Source organism: Ovis canadensis, chromosome 20 (genome assembly GCF_042477335.2).
Source record: "Ovis canadensis isolate MfBH-ARS-UI-01 breed Bighorn chromosome 20, ARS-UI_OviCan_v2, whole genome shotgun sequence".
In the NCBI taxonomy this organism is placed as follows: Eukaryota; Metazoa; Chordata; class Mammalia; order Artiodactyla; family Bovidae; genus Ovis; species Ovis canadensis.
This window is the reverse complement of record NC_091264.1, coordinates 63,539,682-63,564,926: the sequence shown is the minus strand read 5'-3', so window position 1 is coordinate 63,564,926 and position 25,245 is coordinate 63,539,682. Positions and strand designations below refer to the sequence as shown.

The 25,245-nt window shown below is 49.4% G+C and overlaps 1 pseudogene; it reads right to left on the bottom strand.

Moving 5' to 3' along the window:
* The window catches only part of LOC138425190 (lymphokine-activated killer T-cell-originated protein kinase pseudogene), a 33,387-nt pseudogene extending 11,121 nt beyond the window's left edge, over nucleotides 1–22,266 (bottom strand).
* Between the last annotated feature and the right edge of the window lie 2,979 nt (nucleotides 22,267–25,245).

Genomic DNA, 25,245 nt, shown 5'->3' with positions numbered 1-25,245 from the left:
GAACATCCCTGGGACAGAGGAGCCTGGCAGGCTACAGTCCATGGGGTAGCAAGAGTCGTTCACGACTTAGCAACTGAAACAGCACCACCACCTCTCCTTAATAAACATTTATTTCTCACTAACACAGAGTCCAGCAGAGATGATTCTGGTCAGCCAGCTCTCCCGCGACCCAAGGACTCAAGGATTCCTCAGGTCCTTCCATTCTGTGGCACCAGGATCTTCAAGATCCAGGGGATCTTCCCAACCCAGGGATCAAACCCAGGTCTCCCGCATTGCAGGCAGATTCTTTACCAGCTGAGCCACAAGGGAAGCCCAAGAATACTGGGGTGGGTAACCTATCCCTTCTCCAGTGGATCTTCCTGACCCAGGAATCAAACTGGGGTCTTCGGCCTTGCAGGTGGATTCTTTACCAGCTGAGCTATCAGTGAAGCCTGAAGGTATCTAAGGGAACGTCATATCTGCTTTCACTATCTAGACCCAGACACAAATTCCTTGCTGTGAACTAGGACCTCCTGAGATCCAAGGGAGCTGGAATAGAAAACTGCTGTGTGCCAGGAAGAGAAAAATACACGTGCTGGGCATCAGGCCGGTCCTTGTCGTTGCTGTTATCAGTAGCACAGTTACTGAAAAGGTGGTCATTTTCAGAGTAACTATGGCCTGTGATGGTTCATTGATGGTCCCTGTCATTACCCCAGGGAGCCAGCTCTAGGAGATGATGACCCTTAAAGGCTGGTCTGGGATGTCAAAAAATCAGACCCCACTGCTGATGGAACGGTGAGATATGGTGGCTTCTATCTTCTCCGAGGTACCAAGCACAGTCAAGGACACGGCAGGTGTCTGGAGAGCAGGAAGCACCTGGGATGCTCCTCCATCTGAGACAGCCCTTCACTCCCAACAGGCAGGTGGAGGGCTCCTGCTCCACCCTTGGGTGGGTGAGCCGGTCACCTGCGAGCCCAGGGCCATGCTGTCTGCACCTTCTTCCGCCTCCATCTCTGTTTCATGCTTCCCCTCCTCTGCCCGATGAGTCACTGTCACGCCCTCCTCATCTCAGGCCAGCTTCTGGGGAACCACTTGAAATTTCAGGTAAACTGGAGCGTAAGAATCTCCAGAATCCCAGGCCCTGTTGAATTAAGTAGCCGAGAGGGGCATTGGGGTACATCAGTATTCACCTCCACCTCAGTTTTCACATTCACAAATCAAAACATCACTGACGCAGACTTTGGTGTGAAATAGAATCCCTGAGCCGTGCGGGGACTCAGAGAAGTTCACGGCATCTCATCAGCACACACTTGGCCTTTAAAGGGTTCTGAGAGTGGGGCTCAGCCCATGGGCAGCCAGGTTCTCTGCAAACGAAATTGGAATCAGCAGAGAGGGCCTCTGTCGGCTGAGTTAGACTTGCTTTTCTCAGCAAGTCTACCACATTGTGGATGGGGAGCTGCTGGATCGAAGAATAGGAATTTCCCAAGATCTGTGTTCAGATCACACTGTCTGCCCGGGGGGTGTCTCAGTGCTACGCTGACCACATGGAGCCCTTCCTCTGCCTTCTGCCGCAATGTACTGTCTCCTTGGCTTTGACTGGGTCTGCCCTTGCTTGGGAACTCCTGATTGCCCTCAAACGTGGAGGTCTCTTCACTGAGGACCAAGAGCAGGTGTGTACATGGCTGTACCTCCAGTCACCTGGGGGGCTTCTGTGGCAGGGAGCAAGGCTGTTTGTGACCTCAATGGGGACCCCGTTCTCAATACCTGCACTTAAACTGAAAGTGAAGTCTCTCAGTCGTGTCCGACTTTTTGTGACCCTGTGGACTGTAGCCCTCCAGGCTCCTCCGTCCATGGGATTCTCCAGGCAACAATACTGGAGTGGGTTGCCATTTCCTTCTCCAGGGGATCTTCCTGACCCAGGGATTGAACCCAGGTCTCCCACATTGCAGGCGGACGCTTTACCCTCTGAGCCACCAGGAAGGCACCTGCACTTAAGGCGTCCTTATTTCAATAAATAATTATTGAATAATGTGTTGTTTACACTTCTGCATAAAACTGCATCTAAAGAAAGGATTCTTAGCTAAACCCAGTTTGGAAACAACTGCAAGAAAGGGCACCATATCAAACGAGGAGCAAAGGATGCTCTTGGTGCTTCTACTCAGATTCCGTGGGGCAGAGGAATGGTTGAGGTTTCCTCCAGACCTGCCCACGCCTGGAGGAAGCAGCCGGCCGCTGTCCTGGGCTGACGCTGCAGCCTGGCTTCACCTCGAGGGCAGGGAGCTCATTTTCCTTCTGAACTCACAGCCTGCTGCCGGTGGGGGGTGGGGGGACACCTGCAGAAGCTGCTGCAGGACTGTCTGGGCATCAGAGGAGGCCACTCCACTATTCCCTGGGTCCTGGGGGCTCAGCAGGTAGGAGGCGGACAACTGGCGGGCAGCTGCACCCCTCTGGAGTCACCCTGCCCCCTCCGCCAGCACTACCGTGCCATCTGCACCCGGCTGCCCAATCCTGGTCAGTGGCTGCAGTTGGTACAGGACCATCCAGAAAAGAGGATGCTGTGACTCTGAGGAGGAGGGGCACTGGGATCACCGCTAACCTCTCCACCTCCTCTTGCACGTAAATGAGCTGGTCAGGAGTGGAGATGACGCCCAAGGTCATGCAGGCAGTAAGGGGGAGCTGGGAACATGATGCAAGCCCAGCCCACCTCCGATCACAGGGCACTCCCTGGCCCTGGGCCAGATGCCTTCTCCCTGCTTCCTCCACTCTCTCCCCGCTCTCCTTGTGGCCCCATCTGCATTCCACCTTCTCTGACTGCTTCAGTCCCAACCCGCAGCTGCGGGGATACCCAACACGCTAGCAATGCCTGTGCCCGTACCCTTCTCCCCCACCATGCGATGTGCTTAACTCAGCTTGGGGCTGGGGGCCTGGTGGCCTCTGACCACGTGGCCACTGCCTGACCGAAACTCTCTGTGACCTCAAGTAGGAGCTGCAGTCTGGAGGCCAGGGGTGCGCTTGGCCGGGGCACCTGCAGCGGCCTGGACTTGCTGACCCTCTGCGCAGGCACCGGCATTAGTAACTCCCCGGGTGAGGGTGAGACAGGTCCTTGTCCCACAGCCTGGTTCTCAGACGCCAGGCCTGCTTCCCTGGGATAAGAACACTTTGGAGGCCCCTGAGCAGTGTGCGGGTTTCATCTGACAAGCTCAAGGGCTGACTTGTGTCTCCAGCTTCTCCTGCCTTCCTCCTTGGTGCCACCTCCCTCCCCCGTCTCCCCACCCTCCACCCGCCCAGAGAGAAGTTGTTGCTCCCTTCTTTCCAGCCGCCACGTACCTGGTGTGACTTACACCCTGATATCCTGCAGCTGTATTGCAGCAACCTGCTCTGTTCTCTGCCCCGGGTTTTCTCACCTGAGACACTCTGAAGGCAGAACCTACCTTCTCACCCAAGGCTGCAGGTGCTGAGAAGGGCCTCGGTCACTGTGGGCTGACTGGGATCCTGGGCACCTGGGGTCCACATCAGGGTGCAAAGGGCAGGCTGGGAGGCAGAGTGAGGCTTCCCCCTCCAGCTGGGACCATGGGTGACCAGGGCAGCTGCTGATTTCCTGTGACATCACAACCCTCAATTAACCAGTAAATAGTGTTAACCCTCAGTTAACTGAGAAGAAGGCCTCAAGATGTGTATGAGGGGCCCCTGAAGCGAGCCTGACAAGCATTCCTGGAGTGACCCGGGCCAGCAGGAGCTTTTTCTAGAGCCTGTCTGTGGAACGCTGAGTCCCCACGCTCTGGGAATAATAAAAGGTTCTGAGACCATCCAAGCGTGAGAAAGGCATATCCCTGTGAAGCTTCACAGCGCCTTTTGGTGTATTAAAAGCTCTGAGCGATGCTACAGTAAGAAATGTGAATTGTAAAACTATAAAACCAGAACCTAAATAATATGAAAGCAATCCCTCCCCTGACCCAGAAGTCAAGTGAGTGCCTGGGAGCAGAGCCTTCTGTCCTCACAAACAACACTGCACTCCGTCCACCCATCTGGGCTCAAGTCAGCCCCTCTCCTCTGTAATTTTGTTTATGCCCACTTTCAATTTCTAAAAAAAAAAAAAGAAAGAAAAGAAATAGTTTGAGCCCCAGAAAGACAGCCGGCCAATGAAATGCCGAGCTGGAGCATTACAGCATCAGCGAGGCCGCTCATTGGCTGGCTGGGCCTGAGGAGATGGCTGCAGCTGCCTGGCCCCGCCCCTGAGCCCCAGCCTTCCGCAGCTTCAGCGAGGACCAGGGGTGCTGGAAAGGTCGCGATGCCCTTGGCCGTAGGCCCCCATAGCCTGTCAGCCTGGCCATCGTCAGCTGGCAGCTGCCGCTTGCGAGCCAGTGGCAGAGAGCGCCTGCCTTCCAGCCCTGGCCTCACATCACACGCTCCTGGGTTGCCATGCTGCCACGGTGGTTTTTCGTGCTCCTCCTGGGGCAAGGGTGCTGCAATTTCTTCCTTGAGCGGATTAACCCTCCCTTCAAACGTAGCCCTTTCCACTGTGCAGCCCAGGTTGACATTAAGCTCCTCCTAATTTCTCAGTGACTCATTCGTGTTGGCACCCATCATCTGGCACTTGCTGCGGATGTGGTATTGTGTTGCAGGGCAACATCCACTCCTGCTTTCTAGTATTATACAACACCTTCTGATTTTACCTGGGCGCACATATTCTGGAATAAAGACTACCTTCCTAGTTCCCTTACAGCTAGATATGAGTAAGCTCTGGCCAATAGGAAGTTCAGCTTCAGCTTCAAGAAAGTGTTCGTAAAGGGAAGTGTACCCTGTATGTACCTTCCCCTCTCTCGCTGGCTAGAATGGAGATGTGATATCTGGAACTCAAGCAGCCAGCTTGACCCATGAGGTAGCACACTAGGATTAGGGAGGAGTGAGATGAAAGGCCCTGATGCTGGGAGGGATTGGGGGCAGGAGGAGAAGGGGACGACAGAGGATGAATGGCTGGATGGCATCATGGACTCCATGGACGTGAGTCTGAGTGAACTCCGGGAGTTGGTGATGGACAGGGAGGCCTGGCGTGCTGTGATTCATGGGGTCGCAAAGAGTCGGACATGACTGAGCGACTGAACTGAACGGAGCTGAAGATGAAAGAAACCTGGTCCCTGATGACTTTGGAAACCAGGTATCAGTCCTGGATTGCCTCCTCTGGACAAACGTTTTTATAAGTTATTGGGTAACTTTGGAGTTTATGATTGTGTTAATCAGGGTTCTCCAGAAAAACAGAACTAATCGGGTATATATGTATCTGTAAAGAGATATTTGTTTTAAAGAATTATCTCACACAATTATGAAGACTGAAAAATCTGAAATCTGCAGATCTAAGAAAGAGCTGATGCTGCAACTCGAGTCCAAAGCCAGTCTGGAGGCAGAAATCCCGCATCTTCAGGGCACTGCACTCAATCTCTTCTCTTACAGCCCTCAACTGATTGGACGAGGTCCACCCACATAATGGAGGGTATTATGTTTTGCTCAAAGCCCACTGATTTCAATTTTATCTGCATCTAAAAAATACCTTCACAGCAGTATCCAGGTTGTTGTTTGACCCCACAGTGGGTACCACGGCATTTATGGGCTGAATTGTCCCCTCTAAACTTTTACATTGAACTCTTAGCCCTCTGTACCTCAGAACATGATGGCATTTGATGACAGTATCTTTAAAGAGGTAATGAAGTTAAACTGAGCTTGCTAGGATGCATGCTGATCCAGTCTGGCTGATGTCCTTAGGAGAAGGGGAGGTGAGGACACACAGAGGGACAGCAAGTGTCCAAAGGGGTGAGCATGTGAAGACGCAGCCAGAGGCGGCTGGCTGCTCCCCGAGGAGGGGCCTCAGGAGAGACCGGCCTGCTGCCACCGTGTCCTTGGACCCCAGCCTCCAGAAGCCGGCCAGCCTGAGCAAACCAACACAGCGGGCCTAGCCGAGCTGCCAACACGATGGGCCTCCCAGTGCTGCCTCCTCACCGAGACCGGGAGGACTCGGGAGGCAGGCCCAGGTTGTCCATCTCTGGTGGCCAGGCAAAAGTTCTTATACCACGCAAGGAGCTTAGGCTCCAGATTCCTCAGTGCTGGTGGGTGATGGACTGTGGTGAGGAGGGGTGTGCTGTGGTCAAGCTCGGTCTCTGGAGAGGTCGCCCAGGACCCACAGATGGGTAGAGGAGGGTGAGCCTGCAGTCAGGAAGGTTGGTTTAGAAGCTGGCACAGAAGAATAAAGAGATGCCAGGGGCAGTGACGGAGGTAAGAGGACAGCAGAGCAGCGAATCGCCTGCTGAACCAGGGAGGGGAGTCTGGCAGGAATTCCACGGGTCCCGTTGGAGAGGCTGTGGGGACGGGGACGCACCAACCCAAGAGGAGCCTGCAGGCCGTGGTGGGCACGGCCAACAGCTTGTCTGGTTTCAGGCATGCTGAGCTGTGTGTATCTGGGGGACATCACTGAGGGCTTCCGAGGTAGTTTCACATGCTCATTTGGAACTCAAGGGGCAGTCTGCTTGGAAACCCGGATGTCTATGTCTGTTTCTCTCCAGCAATTAAATTTTTAGGAGCTGTGAATATTCCCTCCATGTGTGCCTGTCTCAAACTTTCCCCAACATACCTGGCTCTGTGGTTTTTCTCTTTTCTTTAATACTTCCCTAGTTTTGATTTTGTTTCTATCTGTAATCCATATAAGACTTGTTTTTGAAATGTACTAAAGTAGGGATTTATGATGGAGATAGCCAATTGTCCCAATATTTTTATTCATTTATTTATCATCGTGGCTGCACCATGTGTCATGTGGGATCTTAGTCCCCGACCAGAGGTTGAACCCACGGCCCCTGCAGTGAAAATGCGGAGTCTTAACCCCTGGACCTCCAGGGATGTCTCTTCTTTTTTTATTGTTTATTTTCATGGTCAATATAATGAAAATTTTAGAAAAGCAGCAGACATTTTGAGGACTCCCTGTCACGTGAGAAAAGTGCAATGTCATAGCGAACATAACTCACATTTTACTGGCATGGGGTCTTTCCTTCATCCAGTATCTTTGACTCTCTCCTCCCAATATTCGGGACTGCTGTCGTGCTCAGAGGGACCTGCCCTCGGGCTGCACGAAGCGGCCTGGCTGCTCTTCTAAAGGCAGATTACCGTAGAAAAAGCTTTTTTTTCCCCACCTGGAACTGTTTCCCAGGAGCCAAAACCTATTCCTGGTGAAGTCCTCCCTGCCAGGAACAATCGTGTCGGGAAAGAACAGAACGCGATCAGGAGCAGCTTGGCCCTTTAGAGCTTGCAGTTGACTGTCCCTGCCAACTGTGACCCCGGTCACTCTCTTGTTAGTGGGCACCTGCTCTGAGCCAGGTCCCGAGCTCTCTGGTGACATCTGGGCCTTGGCATCCTCATTTAACAAAAGCAATGTTAAAAAAAATACCTGTCTTGCAGGGTGATTGTGCCACATAAAAGGAAGTAATCCATGCAGAAGGGCCTCTCACCACGCCTGCCTCGGGGCAGGAAGTCTGTCAATATCAGGGTATCCTGTGGCTGAAAACCTGGCCTCTAGTTACTCTCTTTCCCTCCCCAATTAAACACACCGGTGGCAGCAGCGGCACCAGCAAGATGCAGTCCAGCTACTTCTTCTAACCGTTTCCTGCTGGAGGGACATCCATCTCCCCGGTTAGTTGGAAATGACAGGCTCCTGGACCTCGTGGGAAGCCCTGAGCTGCTTGATTCGTTGGTTCCCATCCCTGCACCTCGTTCTGAAGGCTTCTCATCTCGGGAATTCACGGGCTCAGGCAATGGCGTGTCACCCCCAGTCTAGGAGGTGTGACAGCCACCTCGCCTGGCACAAAATGAAACAGAGTGGGATTAACTCTTTGTTGCCCAGCAAGGACCTCTAGTCCCCAAAGACCTAAAAACCTGGGGTCTCCCCTACAGGGGGAGGGCTCCTCGTGGGGAGGCCTTTGCTCCCTCCAGCTCCCCAGGGAAGACGCAGAGATCTCAGGGCTCCCCTGCCAGGCCCCACTGGGCCAGCTCTCAGGACCAGGTTCCTGCCGGCTGTTCTGCCGTGTGATGGGACAGCCGCCATAAGGCCCCTCTAGCTGCAGACGCCCAGCCCCGGACGAGGACACTGCAGTCTGTCTGTTTCTCCTTGCGAACACTGATGGCGTCCTGAACATCTCTGCAAAGTGAACCTTCCCTAACTAGCAGCTGAAGGAGGGCCACACGGGCTGGTTCCTGAGCTGTTTTCCATCCAATCCTCAAGGTGACAGCGGTGGTGATGAAGGTGCTAATGATGGTTGTAAAGCCCTCAGTAGCTCCCGTTTATTGCCCTGTTCGGCTAAAGACCTGGCGGATCAAGGCCCCTCTGGCTTTTTACTTACTGCAGGCCGGAGGCAGCTAAGTGGCTTGTGCGCATCCTAACGCTTCCTCTCCCCACTGTCCAGCTCTGTCCCTATCTCACTTTAGAAACAAGAGGCAAAGAGGTCGTCCAAGGCTGGGCGGTCAGCAAGTCCGCCTGCGTGAAGCTGGCACTTGGCTGAGCTCCTGATGGGGGCACCACCCGTGCCCCTGGCGGGCTGCCTGGGCGCCCTGCCGGGTGTCCTTCCTGCAGGGCCCCTCGGGCAGGGATAGAAGGAGCGGGGTTGGCTGGGGGGTGGGGGGTGGTCCTGTGTCAGCCCCGCCAGCAAGGAGAACGGCAGGGAGGCGGGATGTCTATTGATTGACTGAAATTGGATTTGTTGACACAAACTGCCAGCGTTTCACGGTGATGAAAGGATTGCCCACCAGCCTCATAACAAGCTGAGATTTCCCTGAGGGCTGCCCGAGCTGCTGGTGCGGTTCTTTGTCAGGAGAAGAAAGCAATTAGGAGCATGGGGGAAGTTATTAGGCCTTATTGCTTCGCTCGGCTCCTGCAGCGGGGAGGGGCGCGGATTTCGGGCCCCCAGGCTACGTGCTGTGGGTTCTGTTTTCGCGGCATCCCCCGTGTGCAGCCCGTCGGAGGGACAAACAGTGAGGACGCTGACTCCAAAGCAGGTAGAGAAGGCGCACACAGACCGGGTCGCCCAAAGAAACCAGCAGGTGGAACCAGCGTTTGCTGGCTTTAAAAATAGCATCGTTGTATTCTAAGCACAAACCCAGAACGCACGGCGCACACACCTCTCTACTGTGCTTTGCGCATCCCGCTCCACGTTCTGTCACGTTAAAGCTGTTCAGGCTGGCGTAGTTCAAAAGACACATTCAGGGAAGATGGCCCGCTCTACGCCTCTGCAGCGCGGCGGGTAAAGGAGGAAGCAGTACTTCCGTGGGGGGAGGGGGGCTCAAGGAATCGCTTTAGCGGGTGTTACTGGGATCTCAGAGATGCCCAGGAGTGTGGGTGAGCAGGCGGGGGGCGGACCATTAGGGATAATGCCACCTGACATTTGTGCAAGTATTACACCCAACAGAGCACTTTCACTGACACTGCTTTACTTTTTGTTGTGATAAAGTAGACGTAATATTTTCCATCCTAATCCTTTTTAAGCACACAAATCTGTTCCATTAAGCACGTCCTTGTCCTGCAATCATCACTGCCATCCATCCACAGACATTTGTCCTCGCCTCAAACTGAAACTCTGCCCGTATTCAACACTTCGCTCCTGTTCCCCCAATCCCAGCCCCTGGCAACCACTGCTCTTTCTGCCTCTAGGAGCTTGGCTGTCTAGGCGACTCAACATAATATTGACCTTTTACTGACTGGCTTATTGCACTAAGCATGTCTTTGGTTTCATCCACTTTGTAGCATGTTCCAGAATTTCCAAAACTGAACAATGTACCATGGTACCCACGGACCACATTTTGCTCATCCGTCCATCCATCAGCGGGCTGTTTCCACGTTTTGGTTGTTGTGAGTAACACTGCCATAAAGACGGGTGTACAACAGGTCAGACCTCTGTTTTCACTTCCTTTGTGTCTCTACCCTGAAGCGCAACTGTTGAATCGTATGGTGGTTCTGTTTTAGGTTTTTGAAGGACTGCTGTGCCATTTTCCACGGCCTGCACCATTACATTCCTACCAGCACTGCACAAGGGTTTACCCTCTGCGCATCCTCACCAACACCCGCCACTTCCTGTCATTTCTGATATTAGCCTTCCCGGTAGATGTGAGTGGTAACTCATGGTGATATTGATTTGCATTTTCCCGATGATTAGTGACGTCGAGCATCTTCTCTTATACTTGCTGGTTATTTTCATATCTTCTTGGAGAAATGTTTATTTGAGCCCTTTGCCTGTTTGTTTTTTTTTAAATTGTTTTAGTCACGTTGCTTTTTTATTCTTACAGTGGCTGGGGCTAGAGTTATGGATAAACCCCATTTTACAGAGAGGAAAAAAATCACAGATGTCTTAAAACTTGCCTGCAGTTTCCCAGGTGGTTGGCTGTCAGCTCTGACTTTCAGAGCCTCTTTCTCTTGGCCTCTGGAACTGCTGATCGGGGTAGAGCATTCCAGGCTGAAAAAGAGTAGCTGGTGGCCACACCTGCAGGGGCTGACAGGTGTCACACGCGAGGTGAGGAGGAACTGGGCAGGTGAGGGGGGAGGAACGTCAAAAGCAAGGGACGAGTGTCGTGCCCACGCCCACATCTGCACAGGCCATCAACAAACGCCCGCGAAGTGTTGGCCCCATTCCAGGCTGACATGTGGGAGGTGAGCAGGAGAAGAAGGTGTTGCCTCCGCGGTATTTATGTCCTCCAGCCGCCCTCACGTGGCCGCAGAGCCCTTAATACCTGGGTCCTCTCCACGAGAAGTGCTGTCAATGCACCAGAGACCAAAAATGGAAAGGACTTCATGAAAACTTTTCCCTATTGGTTACATGTTGGAAAGATAACGTTCTGGGTGTCTGGGGCTAAATACAGAATATTACTGCTTCCTTCTGCCCTTTGATGTGTGGCGACTATTAACTGGACGATTACATATTAGGCTCATGTTGCATTTATACTGAACAGCGCTGTTCCCGCCAAAGCCAGGGACACAAGTAAAGAAGCGAATAAACAGATATCGCCACATCAGGAAGTGAAGGGTGGAGTGGACTGATGAAAGCTGGGGTGGAGCAGAGGGGCTCCTCTCAGGGGCTGGGCCCTCTGCGGAGATGGTGTCTGGGCAGAGACCTGAAGGCGGGGCACAGGGCAGTGTGGCGGGGAGGGGTGAGCCTGGGCTGGGGAGGCAGGCTGGAGAGGCCGGCGAGCAAGGTCCTCCCGCAGCCGCAAAGGCTGGCTGACTCGCCGGGGTGACTGACAGCAGACCCAGGGAAGAGTGACAGCAGCGACAGAGTCCCCACGAGGTGCTGAGCCAGCCAGACTCGGGGGACATCAGGGGCTGCTGGTTTGGGATGGAGGGTACCCCATGGTGGGGCCAGAATTCATGTCTACCCCTGAATCTGGGACCTCATTTTGCCCACAAAGGTCCATCTAGTCAAAGATGTGGTTTTTCAGTAGTCATGTATGGATGGGAAAGTTAGACCATAAAGAAGGCTGAGCACTGGAGAATTGATGCTTTTGAACTGTGATGTAGGAGAAGACTCCTGAGAGTCCCTTGGACTGCAAGGAGATCCAACCAGTCCATCCTAAAGGAGATCACCTCTGAATATTCACTGGAAGGACTGATGTTGAAGCTGAAACTCCAGTACTTTGTCCACCTGATGAAGAGCAGACTTATTAGAAAACACTCTGATGCTGGGAAAGATTGAGAGCAGGAGGAGAAGGGGACAACAGAGGATGAGATGGTTGGATGGCATCACTGACTCAATGGACACGAGTTTGAGCAAACTCTGGGACATAGGGAAGGACAGGGAAGACTGGCGTGCTGCAGTCCATGGGGTCACAAAGAGCAGACGCGACTGAGCCAGTGAACAACAACAACTTGAGTCTGAGTTGTGCTGTGGCATTTGAGTGGATATATGCAGTTCTTGTTTGGAGAGAGAGGTCTGGAGCTTGGAAGAGTCGCTGAGATGGAAAGGACAGGGCATTAGAGGCCACCTTGCAGGACACCCTTGGATCCTTGCGCACAGACGGGGTCATGAATGTTCCCCGGGGGGTGATAACTGGTCAAATCCGGTTTGAGTCCTGGCTCCGCTGCCTCCTGCTGCTGTTCGCCTCTTCATCTGGGGATGGACCACAGACCTGTGGGTCCTTGTGAGGTGCCTCCTGCTTCCTCGCTCTCAATGTGGGCTGGCCCTAGGATGGCCTGGCCAGGGACTGTGGTCCTCTGCTGGCCCGAGCCCAGCCCTAAGGGGCACAGCAGCAGCTGCCTCATCTCTTGGTGCCCCAAGCCCTTCGTAGAGACTCGCCTGTCCTGAGGTCATCATGTTGGGAGAAAGCCCCCTGCTCCATGAAGGGGCTGGATAGGGGGACAGAGAGAGAGAGGCCCAAACAGCCCTGGCCTTCCAGACATTCTCACCAAGGCCCTGGAGCACAGACTGGAGTACAGACTGTCTGTCTTTGCCCCGCCTTTTGTGACCCAAGTTTATGACCCACAGAAGGGCGAGGTATAAGCAAAGTAAGTTGTTGGTTGAAGCTACTAAGTTTTAGGGTAGTTTATTCAGCAATAGATAAACAGAACAATAGGTGAAATGGGAGAATAATACTTATTTGGTTGTTGGGAGGATGATGTGAAATTTGAAGCACAATTTTTGGCTCTGGGTTGGTACTAAATAAACTTCCCTTTTCTTTCCATTGTACAGCTTATGCTATAAAGTCAGAAACCTGTCTTGTCTTAGTTCAGCCTTGCAGAATGGCAGAGAGGGAACTGAAGCCCTATTTCATGTCATATATATATATTTTTTAAATGTATGGAAATATTGATCATGAAATTATAATAGATATTCTCTATGTGTTAGTCAACTCTTTTCGACCCCATGGACTGTAGCCTGCAGGGCTCCTCTGTCCATGGGGCTTTCCCAGGCAAGAATACTGGAGCGGGTTGCCATTCCCTTTTCCAGGGGGTCTTTCTGATGCAGGGGTTGAACCTGGGTCTCCTGTATTGCAGGCAGAGTCTTTGCCATCTGAGCCACCAGCGAAGCCTGATATTCCCTACATTCGATTGAATATCTCACCTTGGTTACACTGGTTTTGAGTCACATTTTGCCTTTCTTTTGTTGACACCTGTGTTGAAGGTGCCAGACATACCCAGGGAGCTCTTGGATGACTGAACCTGTCAGTCAGGCTGCTCAATCGATGTGCCTATTTTCTTCTTTTTTTTTAATAGATCATACTTGTCTTTATCTTGAGCCTTCATTTTTTATTGCAGTATAGTTGATTTACAATGTTTTTTTTTTTTAAGTTTCAGGTGTACAGCTAAGCGATTCAGTTATTATTTAGTCGCTCAGTCATGTCCGACTCTTTGCCACCTGAGGACTGCTGCATGCCAGGCTTCAGTCATACACATATATCTCTCTCTATAGAATCTGATCTTTTCCATATTCTTCTCCATTATGCTTATTACAAAATACCGAGTAGAGTCCCCTGTGCTACGCGGTAGGTTCTTGTCAATTATCTCTTATGAACTAGATTGTAGAGTGCGGATGTTAACCCCAAACTCCAGATTTATCTCTCCCTCATCTCTTCCCTTTGGTGACCATACGTTTGTTTACTACGTCTGTGAGTCTGTTTCTGTTTTGTAAACGAGTTTATCTGTATAATTTTTTAGACTCCACATGTAAGTGAGATCATGCAATGTTTGCGTTTCTTGCTCTGATTTCACTTAGTATAATTGCTGGGTCCATCCATGTGCTGCAAATGGGCATTCTTTTTTTAAACTCTTTTTTATGGATGAGTAGTAGGCCATTTTGAATAAATGTGTGTGTATATATATATATATATATATGCCAATTTTATTATTTATGCCTGTTCTGACCCCACACATATTTTTGCTCATAATTATTTAATATGTGAAGCAAAAGTTGCTCAGTCATTTCTGACTCTTTGTGACCCCATGGACTATACAGTCCACAGAATTCTCCAGGCCAGAATACTGGAGTAGGTAGCCTATCCCTTCTCCAGGGGAATCTTCCCAAGCCAGGGATTGAACCCAGGTCTCCCACCTTTGCAGGCAGATTCTTTACCAGCTGAGCCACAAGGGAAGCCCAAGAATACTGGAGTAGATAGCCTATCCCTTCTCCAGGGGATCTCCCCAACCCAGGGATTGAACTGGGATCTCCTGCATTGCAAGCGGATTCTTTACCAACTGAGCTATCAGGGAAGCATGATAAAAAACTTCAGTTTGATTTAAATTCTTTATTAAAGCGAATCCACTATGCTTCACCCAGGTTGAGTCTTTAATGAGAGGAATTACAGAGAAGATTATGGCCAAGAGGAGCAGTTTTGCTTTGCTTCTCCAGGAGGAAGCTCTGTGTAAAGATGGGAGAGGAAGTGCAACTCCCAAAAGTACACCTGTCCCCTGAGAGCAGATGGAGCTGACCAGCAGGCAGCTGACCAGGCAGCCTGTGAGCTCACAAGGGAGTCTGTGACCGAAAGGCTTCTGTTTCCATGCTGTTTAGTTGTGAGAGCAGAGACAGTCGAAGAAGAGATCATTTTGGTGGTTATAAATCTGTGTTTGTTTTTTTATTCTATTTTATTGTTTGATTTATTTATGACCAATAAATGAATTTTTAAATTACTGATGCTGGAAAAGATTGAGGGCAAGAGGAGAAGGGGGTGACAGAGGATGAGATGTTTGGATGGCATCACCGACTCAATGGACATGAGTTTGAGCAAGCTCCGGGAGTTGGTGATGGACAGGGAGGCCTGGCGTGCTGGAGTCAGTGGAACTACAAAGGGTTAGACACAGCTTAACAACTGAACAACACCGGCAGTTCAGTAGCTGAGACTCTGCTCTTCTATCGTAGGGGGCACAGGTTTGGGAACTAAGAGCTCACGTGAGAAGTGATGTGGCCCTCCCCCAAAAAATTAAAAAAAATAAAGGAAATGCTTTTAATATTTCGCCACTTTGTGTAATGTATGCATGTATATTTATAGACTGCTGCTGCTGCTGCTAAGTCGCTTCAGTCGTGTCCGACTCTGTGCGACCCCATAGACGGCAGCCCACCAGGCTCCCCCGTCCCTGGGATTCTCCAGGCAGGAACACTGGAGTGGGTTGCCATTTCCTTCTCCAATGCATGAAAGTGAAAAGTGAAAGTGAAAGTGAAGTCGTGTCCAACTAGTAGCGACCCCATGGACTGCAGCCTACCAGGCTCCTCTGTCCATGAGATTTTCCAGGCAAGAGTACTGGAGTGGGGTGCCATTGCCTTCTCCGATGTTTATAGACTAAAAAATCATTTTAAAGAAATTTTCTATCTTAAGAGTAAAAAATTAAATGCTATGAGTCTTCCTTAAAAATCATGAGCAACTGTTACTAATTAATTTCTAACCTACATCTGCTTTAAAAGATTCGAAAGGTTATCTGGATTCTTCCCCTCTTCTGTCCGTGAAGCCTGGAATACTGGTTTCAAAATTAGATAAGTAATGCTCACACTCATGCTTTCATTCATTCACTCACCCATCAAAACTCTCTTGAATGCCTACAATCTCTGAGATGCTAAGACAAGAAATAGATCAGCAATTTACAGAGATTTACCAACAGCACCTCATGATTCCTTTGGGTTTTGGTGTTGCTTTTCAGAGCCAAGGAATTAGCCGAAGAAATGCTATTCTAAGTGGCCCTGAGATCATAGGAGATAAAAAGGATCACTGTATTGTGGAGAGATCTCTAGCAGACACCAAGGAATAATGAAGTCAGGGAGCCAAGACCTTACTCCTGGAGGTGTAGGCGCTTAGGTTCCAGAAGACACCCAGGGCCATTTGTTTGAGCCAAATGACGCTCTTTCGGACAGCTATCCAATTGTTGCCTATATAATTCCAGCCAAGGATAAAAAGTTCCATAGATCATCACTGTCTGCTGTAATTGCTAGGATGATTTTTCTTAAGCCAAGGTGAACTCTCCCGCCTGGTACTCTTTTCCAGTGATCTCACCATGCCCCGCGCTTCCACCGAATGTCAGCCTCTTTCTTTACGGGTCCTCGGCCGAGGAGGATCCAGGTGTGATGCCTCCTCGGGATTTCTCCAGGCTACACTCGCCACCCCCAGGTCCTTCATCACTTCCTCATGACGACTCTTTCCTAACTGCCCCCCGCGCTTCCTTTGCACACACCGAATTTGTAACCGTCTCCCCTCGAACTTAGTGCCAGGGTCACGTGGCATTCTCCACGAGCCGGTCGCATCCTCCAGCCTCGTCACCTCCACCTGTTCCACCTTCCCCACCGTCATTCTCTGAATCAACCCTTGCTTGTCTTTCAACACCTGGGCACCTTGGAGAGTCTCGTCGGTGTTCTTAGGAGTGGAGGTGGCCCAGAAGAACATACATCCATTTCTCCAGAGGGAGGCTGCGCTGTGTGAGCAGGGCACCCCCAGCCCTGTGCTAAGGAGAACAGTTCTCTCTTTAATGTTGCTTACTTTCCATTGCGCTGGGTCTTCGTTGCCGTGCGAGGGCGTCTCACTGCACGGCTTCTGCTGTTCCACGGGCTCCAGGCCCGTGGGCCACGGTGCTTGTGATGCACAGGCTTAGTTTCCTGTGCACGTGGGGCCTTCCCGGGGCCAGGGATTGAACCCATCCAGCGTTCCATCTGTCCCCGGGACTGGCAGATTCCTAACCACTCTACTCCCGAGGAAGTCCTGACAACAGTTCTTTCTGTGCTAAGGCGTTAAGAGGCTTCCTTCCACAGTCCCAGGCAAGGAGACACTGCGTGGGACGTGATCACTATACAGAATAGCTCTTAATAATAAATAGAAAAACGCACGCATGTTTGCTGTGACATTCGCCATTCCCTGGGATATGCAAAATATTCGTAGTGTCAAACTGTGGTACCAAGGAGCTGTGGGGCCCTGGCTGAACCGCCCAGCTTCTCCCATCCTCGGTCCTTTTTCAACTCCCCTGCTGGCATGGCAGTGACAGTCACTTGCTAATCCGCCTCCCAGGGAGAGAGACCCGTGTTGGGCCTGCCGGACGCAAGCGAGCGTCCTTGTCACGGGGACTGTGGTTTTGACAGATGGGAAGAGAATATTATCAACGCAGCACAGCCCAACTCAGACGTGGCCTGCCTTTGCGCTCTTCAACTGTTCCCAATATCCCCTGCAGGGTTTGTCGATGCAGCTGCTTTAGAGGCCACCAAGACTCTCAGAAGAGCCTGTTGAATGTTGTCACACCTTATCCTGGTTCTTCGTCAGGGGTGCTCACCTGACAGCCTCCCTGGAGCAGAATTTAGTTTCCATTAGGCAACAAGCTTCGTTTTCATCGGTCCCTCCGTTAGTCACTCACCCCCTGGCTGGTGGCCGGTCCTCTTATTGGATGTGAACACTCTGAGCATCCCGGTAGCAAAACCCCCAGAAACCCAGGCTCTGTCCTGAGGCCCCAGCTCCCACTGTGGTCTCTAGTCCCCGCTGCCTCCAACTATGGAGTTCTGTGCCTCAAGTCTCTTTAACCTCCAACGGCTGAAGAAGAATAAAAGGTACACAGACAACCACAGAAAACAGCAGTTTATTAACCTGGACTGATCCAGAAAGGGCTATAAAACGAACACCCTAGCCTACGGAGGGTCATAAATAACAAAGATAATTTTCCCATGTTTTACGCACGTATAATTTTTGGTGGTAAACAGTAAGATGATATATATGTGTACTTCCTATCCCAAACTGTACACAATTAGCATTTAGAAGACTGTAATTATAGCTTGGTTGGGCTTTTGGTAGGTGCTAAAATTGATTTCTTGGCTGAATTATTTTGCAACAGACTTAAACCACTAATTGTACACCTAAACGAAATTGAGTGTGAACAAATCGAATACCTTTTATTTTACCTTGGATAATAATTTATTGATGCAAATAAAGCTCCTTAATTAAATCTGGCATAGCCAGGCCTGTGGAGGCCCACATAAAGACACTCTGTCACCCAGCTTTAGTGGTGATTTTAATTTTAGAATAATGCTCTGCTATTCTTAGAGAGAATTGTGTATCTATTAAGGACTGTGGAGGTAGTGAGTTGTTTGAAATCAGTGCTTCTTTGAATTTCAGATGGATTTAGGACAGATCTTTTTGGGAGAAGTGCTGCTGATTTATAAATTAGAATTAAATATAGCCAAAACTGAAACTTAGGTTACTATTCCTGAAAATAACTTCTTAATTCAGAAGCTTCCAAAGTCTCTCAAAAAAGAGAAGAAATGGGTCAGTTGTGGAGACGCACTTTTATTCTGATCAATACATGTTAGAAACTTGATCAAAGAGAAATGATTAATACAACTGCATTAGTTTCCTAGGGCTTCCATAACAAAAGACTGCATACCAGACAGCTTAAAAAAAGAAGCGTCTTGTCTCACAGCTCTGGAGCCTAGAAATCCAAAATCAAGGTACCAGCAGGCGCCTCCTCTAGCTTCCAGTGGCTGTCGCGTTCCTTGGCATCCTTGGACTTGCAGCTGAATGACTTCCGTCTCTGCCTCCGTCATCACACAGCTCCTCCCAGCGTGTGTCTCTGTCTCCACGTGGGATATGAAGGCACCAGTCATCCTGGAATACGGCGTAGTCCTCCCACTCTTCTGCTGTGTGACTTCATCTTCACTAACTACCTGTGTCCAAATAAAGTCACATTCCCAGGTACTAGGGGTTCAGACTCCGACACAGATATTTTGGAGGGGGACATAATTTAACCTTTAATAATAGGAAAAAATATCCTTTCCCAGTTCTACGTATCTACTTGGGGAGGCAAACAGAAACTTAATGAGCAACTCACGCAAACAAGAATTGCTTGATACGTATATTCTCAGCCTCTTTTAATTCCCCTTAATCACATCCTAAAGGAGATCAGTCCTGGATGTTCACTGGAAGGAATGGTGCTAAAGCTGAAACTCCAGTACTTTGGCCACCTCATGCGAAGAGCTGACTCATTGGGAAAGACCCTGATGCTGGGAGGGATTGGGGGCAGGAGGAGAAGGGGACGCCAGAGGATGAGATGGCTGGATGGCATCACCGACTCGATGGACATGAGTTTGAGTGAACTCCGGGAGTTGGTGATGGACAGAGTGGCCCAGCGTGCTGCGATTCGTGGGGTTGCAAAGAGTCGGACAGGACTGAGCGACTGAACTGAACTGAATCACATCCCAATTGAATATAAAAACCATTATACCCTGAAGGATGTAAAAGTACCTGGTGAAATGAAGGCAACTTCTTCCTGTTTCCCCTGAGGCTAGAAGAAGACTGAGGGTGCACCTGTGGTAGGAGAGCCTTAAAGCAATACGCACTTGCGTCAAAATGGTAGGGCATCATGCGACTGGGAAGCCGCCCCGGGCCCTTCTCTGTGGGGTGTTAGTACCATGGACGGTTCTTCCCTGCCAGAGATGGACGGACTGGAGACAGTTTTGGAAGAAAGAGGTGGATTGGCTCAGGCTTTCAAACTGTTTCCCAGAGCCTTGAAGTTGTACAAGGCACATATGTGGGGTTCGTCCATGCAAACCCCTTCACTCTATAGAGGAAGAAGGAACTCGCTCTGTCCTGTGATTCTCCAGACATCGAGTATATTTGAGTTCATCAGGCTGTTTATGTTCTTCAAAAGCCTTTTCCTCTCTAATCTTTGGCTCGTAACTAGTCTCCCACCCACTGGCGATGTCTTGATAATGTCTTTTGTGATGCAGAGAGCCAGCTTCTCCTGTGTGGCTACAGTGGTATTTTCCTTATAGTTGTGTGTGTGTGTGTGTGTGCGCGAGTGTGCGCACAGACATTGTGAGCATATGTTCTCCACAGGACCTTCTGGAAGGGTCTCCCCTCAGCATTGTCCCTAGGGCCGCCCCTGCCAGAGCCGCAGTGTTGACAGTGGTCCACTGCCAGCCAGCACTGCGATGGGAACCGATCCATCCTCGAAGCGGGAACAAGCTGTTTCCCCGCCTTCACCCGTGACTCGTAGCAGCCCCCGCCACCCCTCCCATTGTTATAAAGCTGAGAGAAGTGTCAGGACAATGCAGGGAGGGGACGTGGAGCCCTGGGTCGCCTTGTGGCCTCTGGACTTGCTCGGGACTGATCCTAAATGTACCTTTTCCATCAGATGCCTGAGTGACGTGGTGAATGTGATGATGTCCTCCTGTGATGAGCAGTTCTGGCCATATAATCACTTGATGCTCCATTTTCAGCCTGATTGCTGTCATCTATCATCACTTCAGGAACGTCTATCGTTTTTATTTTAAAACTTTTTCCAAGTTCTTCCTAGTTTATTTTATTTTTTTAATTCAAAATCTATCTTTATTATTATTTTTAAAAATGTCTTAATTTTTAAATTAATTATTATTATTTTTTGTTGCTGCACCGCACAGTATGCAGAATCTGAGTTCCCTGGCCAGGAACTGAAACTGCACACACCCACACACACACACACCCACCCCCGGACCCCCACCCTCCCACCGCCACCCCCCGCCTTTGGAGCATGGAGTTTTAACCACTGAACTGCCAGGGAAGTCCTGGAGCTGTTTTGTTTTTTGTTTTTATTTTTAAGCTTTCACTCAGTAAGTTTAATGACAACACTCAGTTCAGTAGAGTACAAAATAGGATAACACAGCTTTGGGTGACTGGCAAGTCCTTTATTCTATGTTGTCCTTTTAGGGTTTTATTTTTACACCAATACTGTGATATGCTTAAAATATAGATCAGTAAATAAAAGTATTAAAAATACAAGTACAGAAAATACATTCAATAAATTAAATCAAAAACAAAGCTCTGGAACAAGATGAGCCTTAACCAAAACTGTTTGGATATACCTAGGGAGCTACTTTTTTGAGCCTTATCCCAGGTTTCTGGTCTCAGCGACCCTATTTAATATGCACATCAGCCAAGAAAGGCCTGCAAAAGGTTTGTTTTAAAAGGTAAGCAGATGTAGACTAATTTTGTAATACACAAAGTGCTGATTTCAGTAGATCCATTAAAATAGAAAACATCTGAGAAAGATCATCAATCAAACAGTCAATCAATCCAGATTAATGTCAGACATCAGTTTTACAGCACTCTTAATATCTACATAAATTTCAAATTTTTGAATAGTTTCTTAAACTTTATAGAAAACTCTCTACAATCTCAAACGCTTATTAACATAAGCATACATGAAATACCTTTGTAATAGAAACAGTTGTTCAAATGTTACTAAGGTACTATCTATGGTCCTAAAATAGGCCACTTCCATCTAATAATTATGGATCATCATAATAGGTACATGAATGTATCGTGGTAAACAGAACCGCTGTGTACATGAGCCGTACCTGAGGCTCCAGTAGTCATGGGTGTGAGGTGACCACAGGACGTCCATTTCTGGAGCCTCCACAGGGTGCGCGGCTGCAGGGCGACCTTTGGGATCTTCATCGGTGCACATGGAGAAGAGCTCCGTTCCTCTCTGGTACGTTTCACCCAGTTCTTCCATGGTAATAGGCGGCCTCATTCCCAAAGCTGCCTAGCAGGCATCATCGTCAAAGTCACTTTTATCAAAAGTTTCATCATTATCATCGTCTGGAAAACTGATGTGTGGGATAGATAAAGTCATCACTGCCCACTGAGTAAGGCCAAAGGCAAATTCGTCTGCCTTGTCGGTAGTAATACCATCCTCCTCCAGAGCTTCCTTAGGTCTCCCAGGCTCAGTGCTAAAGGATCAGGTCTCAGGGTCAGTCACGGTCATGCTTTCATCCAATGGTAGAGAGACTCCTACATCACAGATTTTAATTGTTTCAAAGTCACCTTTAATAACAACGTTTGAAGACTATATCTCCACAGAGCAGTTTCTTATCTTGGTGTAGATTCTTTAACCCTCTTACCATGTTCAAAGCAACTTTTAAAATTATGGCTGCTGGAGAAGGATCTTGGCTGTCTTTATTTCGTTCTTCTATTAAGTCATTCAGAAACTTTTCACCTCCATATTCCATAGCAAGGTGGACAACCATCGCCAGCTTCAGTGAAAGCTATAATGTTTGGATGATTGCGTCTTTTCAAATTCTTAGCTTCGTGAGTTAGTCTCTTTAGATACATACTCTGATAAACATCATTACATCTAGGATTAATCTTTTTCACAGCCCAAGGAGAGTGAGACAAGACTCTTGGAGATCTTTTCTTAAGGTAGACATTTACTCTAGTACCAAAGCCAAGCTTCTGCATAAATGAAGAGGCGGGGATATTTACACATGGCGTTAAACATGACGCAGACTTCCTATTTTCACATTATCTGCTCGGTGTCTTGAAACTATTGGTTTCTTCCATTGTAATAATCGCTCAAGGTCTGGAGCCACGAGGTAGGACGACGAGACATCCAGGGAAAGGCTATTTTGAAAACTGGCCCCGAGTGGCCCCAAAGAGTCCGAGGCCGCCTGGGGTTCCCACCTGCCAACACACGGACTCAGCAACTGTCATTGTGAATCTGCCGGGCTTTTCTCAGGAGCTGGTTTTTAAATAAGAGTGTTTTCACAGTAAGTAGTCCCTGAAATGGAATGGCCACGACCTCGGTCTAGAACCCTCGATATTCTGCACGGTCGACCTCCCACCAGGGCTCGTCTGAGGTCCCTCACAGGATCTTATTCTACTTTGGACACGCCTAGCACTGATGGGTCTGATAAATGACGTGGCCTCAGTAGCAGGATAAGCTGCACTGAAACCTAGAATTTCTGGAGAGCCGCTTATACTGTGGGCCTCACTCAAGCCCAGCACTCAAGAAATAGTATCAAGCGCAATATAGGCTGCCCCCCAAATCCAAAGTGTCCCCAAGCCATGGAACGTTTTATACAGGGTAATCATTTACCTTAGAGGGCACCCCTGTAAGAGGCACCGACCTCTTAGGTCTTCATCAGTATGGCAGGACTTAGGAAGCTTAAAGAATTGTTATGTTCCGACACACGTGTTTCACTCTAGCCTTCAAAGCCCTCACTACTTCCTGTCTGCCCTTCCAATGAGCATGATGCCAGAAGCACAGTAGACCAGCATGGTATTCTGGGGACTGTCAAGATGACAGAGGGCAGGAAGATGAGTGTGCCCGTGGGGTAAAGCGCTGAACCTGCGTTTCTGTCCTTTTGATGTAATGCAGCTGCTTTTGGCTGTCTCTCCTAGGAAGGTTTTAAAAGAACTCACTGCCAGATGGATAGTCGCAACCCAAGTACCAAAGACTGTGTTGATCTGTTCTGGTCTAGATTAGATACCAGCTCTAATTCATCAGCTACAGTTGGGACTACTCATTGGGGAAGTTTTTGGTAATCTACCATCAGTCATGAAAATCCAGGGCTTCCCTGGGGTCTCAGCGATAAAGTGATAGCCCACCTGGTATCGGACTTCCCTGGTAGTCCAGTGGGTAAGACTCTGAGCTCTTGATGCAGGGGTCTTGGGTTCGATCCCTAGTCAGGGAACTAGATCCCACATGCCACAACTAAGACCTGGCGAAACCTAGACAAACGATTAAATAAAATATGAAAAATAAATGCAGGAGCTTCTGGAGACTTAGGTTCGATCCCTGGGTCAGGAAGATCCCCTGGAGAAGGAAATGGCAACCCACTCCAGTTTTCCTGCCTGGGAAATCCTGAACATGGGCCGAAGAGACTGGCAGGCTACAGTCCATGGGGTTGCAAAGAATCAGACACATCTTAGCAACTGAGTACGCACCCGTGAAAATCCATCTGATTTTTGCAGAAACTATAACAGATGAATTGAATGGGGGTAAGATGGCAACTTTCACCCGTGTTCGTTAGATTCCCGAGGGTAGCACCCATCTCAGCCATTCCGCAGAGATTTGCCGTCTTATCTGAGGGTGCGGGTCACCTCCTGGTGTTTCCACTTGTTCCTTCCTGTCTTCTTGGTTGGGTTTCTGCCAGCTGCTCAGCCTCTACATTCTAGGTGGCATCCTGGGACAGAGGAAGTGACCACAGGGTTCTCAGACCCTCAGAACCGCAGGGAGACGAGCCTGGGTGCTCTGCTGTCTTTCTCTTGAGCTCTTTGCCAATTTATTTGCAGCAGAAAAGCTGCGAAGATAAGCAGGAAGTGGCTGCTCTGAGGCTGAGAAGCTCAACAGAGATTTCAGCAGGCTGATAGTACTGGGAAGACAGAACTGTGGATTCAGCGTCTCCCCGGGAGGAGGGGTCCTTGAAGAAACCCCTGGCTGGCAGGTGGAACCCCAGCAGTAAGGGCGAGTGAGAAATGAACCAGCCTCTGAGGCTGAACCATGTTCTGGATAAGCTCAGTCACAGATTAGATTAAAGTGCTCTGTTTGCCAGAAGCAAATAAATCCTCTCAGGAAAAAGGACATCATTCACAGACCTTACAAGTTTCCATGCACAATACTGGTATCCAGCCCAAAGAGCAAAAATAGACAATAGAAAAAGGCCTGCTGCTAGCAGATATGCAGGTGCATCAGATGTGAATTTTAAATAACAGTGATTAGTAATAAAGAAAATAGAGTAAATGGTGAAAATAGAATGGCTAGAAATCTGATGAAATGAACCAGCTATTGCTATACACTGAAATGTCACTGAAAAAAAAAAAAAGCCAGACATAAAAGACTCGTATAATTCCTCTATAGTCATATAAATTAAAAAAAAAAACAAACAACAACTGGGGACTTCCTTGGCAGTCCAGTGGTTAAGACTTCACCTTCCAGTTCAAGAGGTGTGGGTTCGATGGGAAAGCTAAGATCCCACGTCTCATGGCCCAAAAACCAAAGCACAAAAGTGCCAGGAGCCAGCGTGAGGAACTCCGCCCATGGCAAAGGTCATGAGGAAGGAGGCTTGGCATACGCAAAGGCGTGATCAAGCCTCAGGAAACCCCCTGTTCCCGAGCATCTAACCCCAAAACCAGAGTCTGTTTTATGCTCTCACCTACACCTCTGACTTTACGGGGGGCTCTCCCCCATAACCGTTTCTCTCGGAGAAGGAGTAAACGTGCAGCTCCAAGGCAACAAAAATTCCTGGGCGTGACAAGAGTGTTTCAGCTTACGGACTCCTCTGAAGGTTATCTAGCCCGCCTGTATAGGTTCGTCCAGCCACATGTGATTGTTTACAGCCTCCAAATCTGAGAGGCACGAGATGTTTCAGACTTAGTAAAGGCAAATTCTTTTGGGGAGTTAGAAATTATTAGTATAGTGGGTTGGTTAGGAATTACATTGGTGAAGGGTTTTTCATTTGTTGTGTCAATAATTGCTGCTAATTCCCTGCTCTGGGTGGGACAAGGATGTCTCAGGTCAAACCTCTCTGCTGACAGACT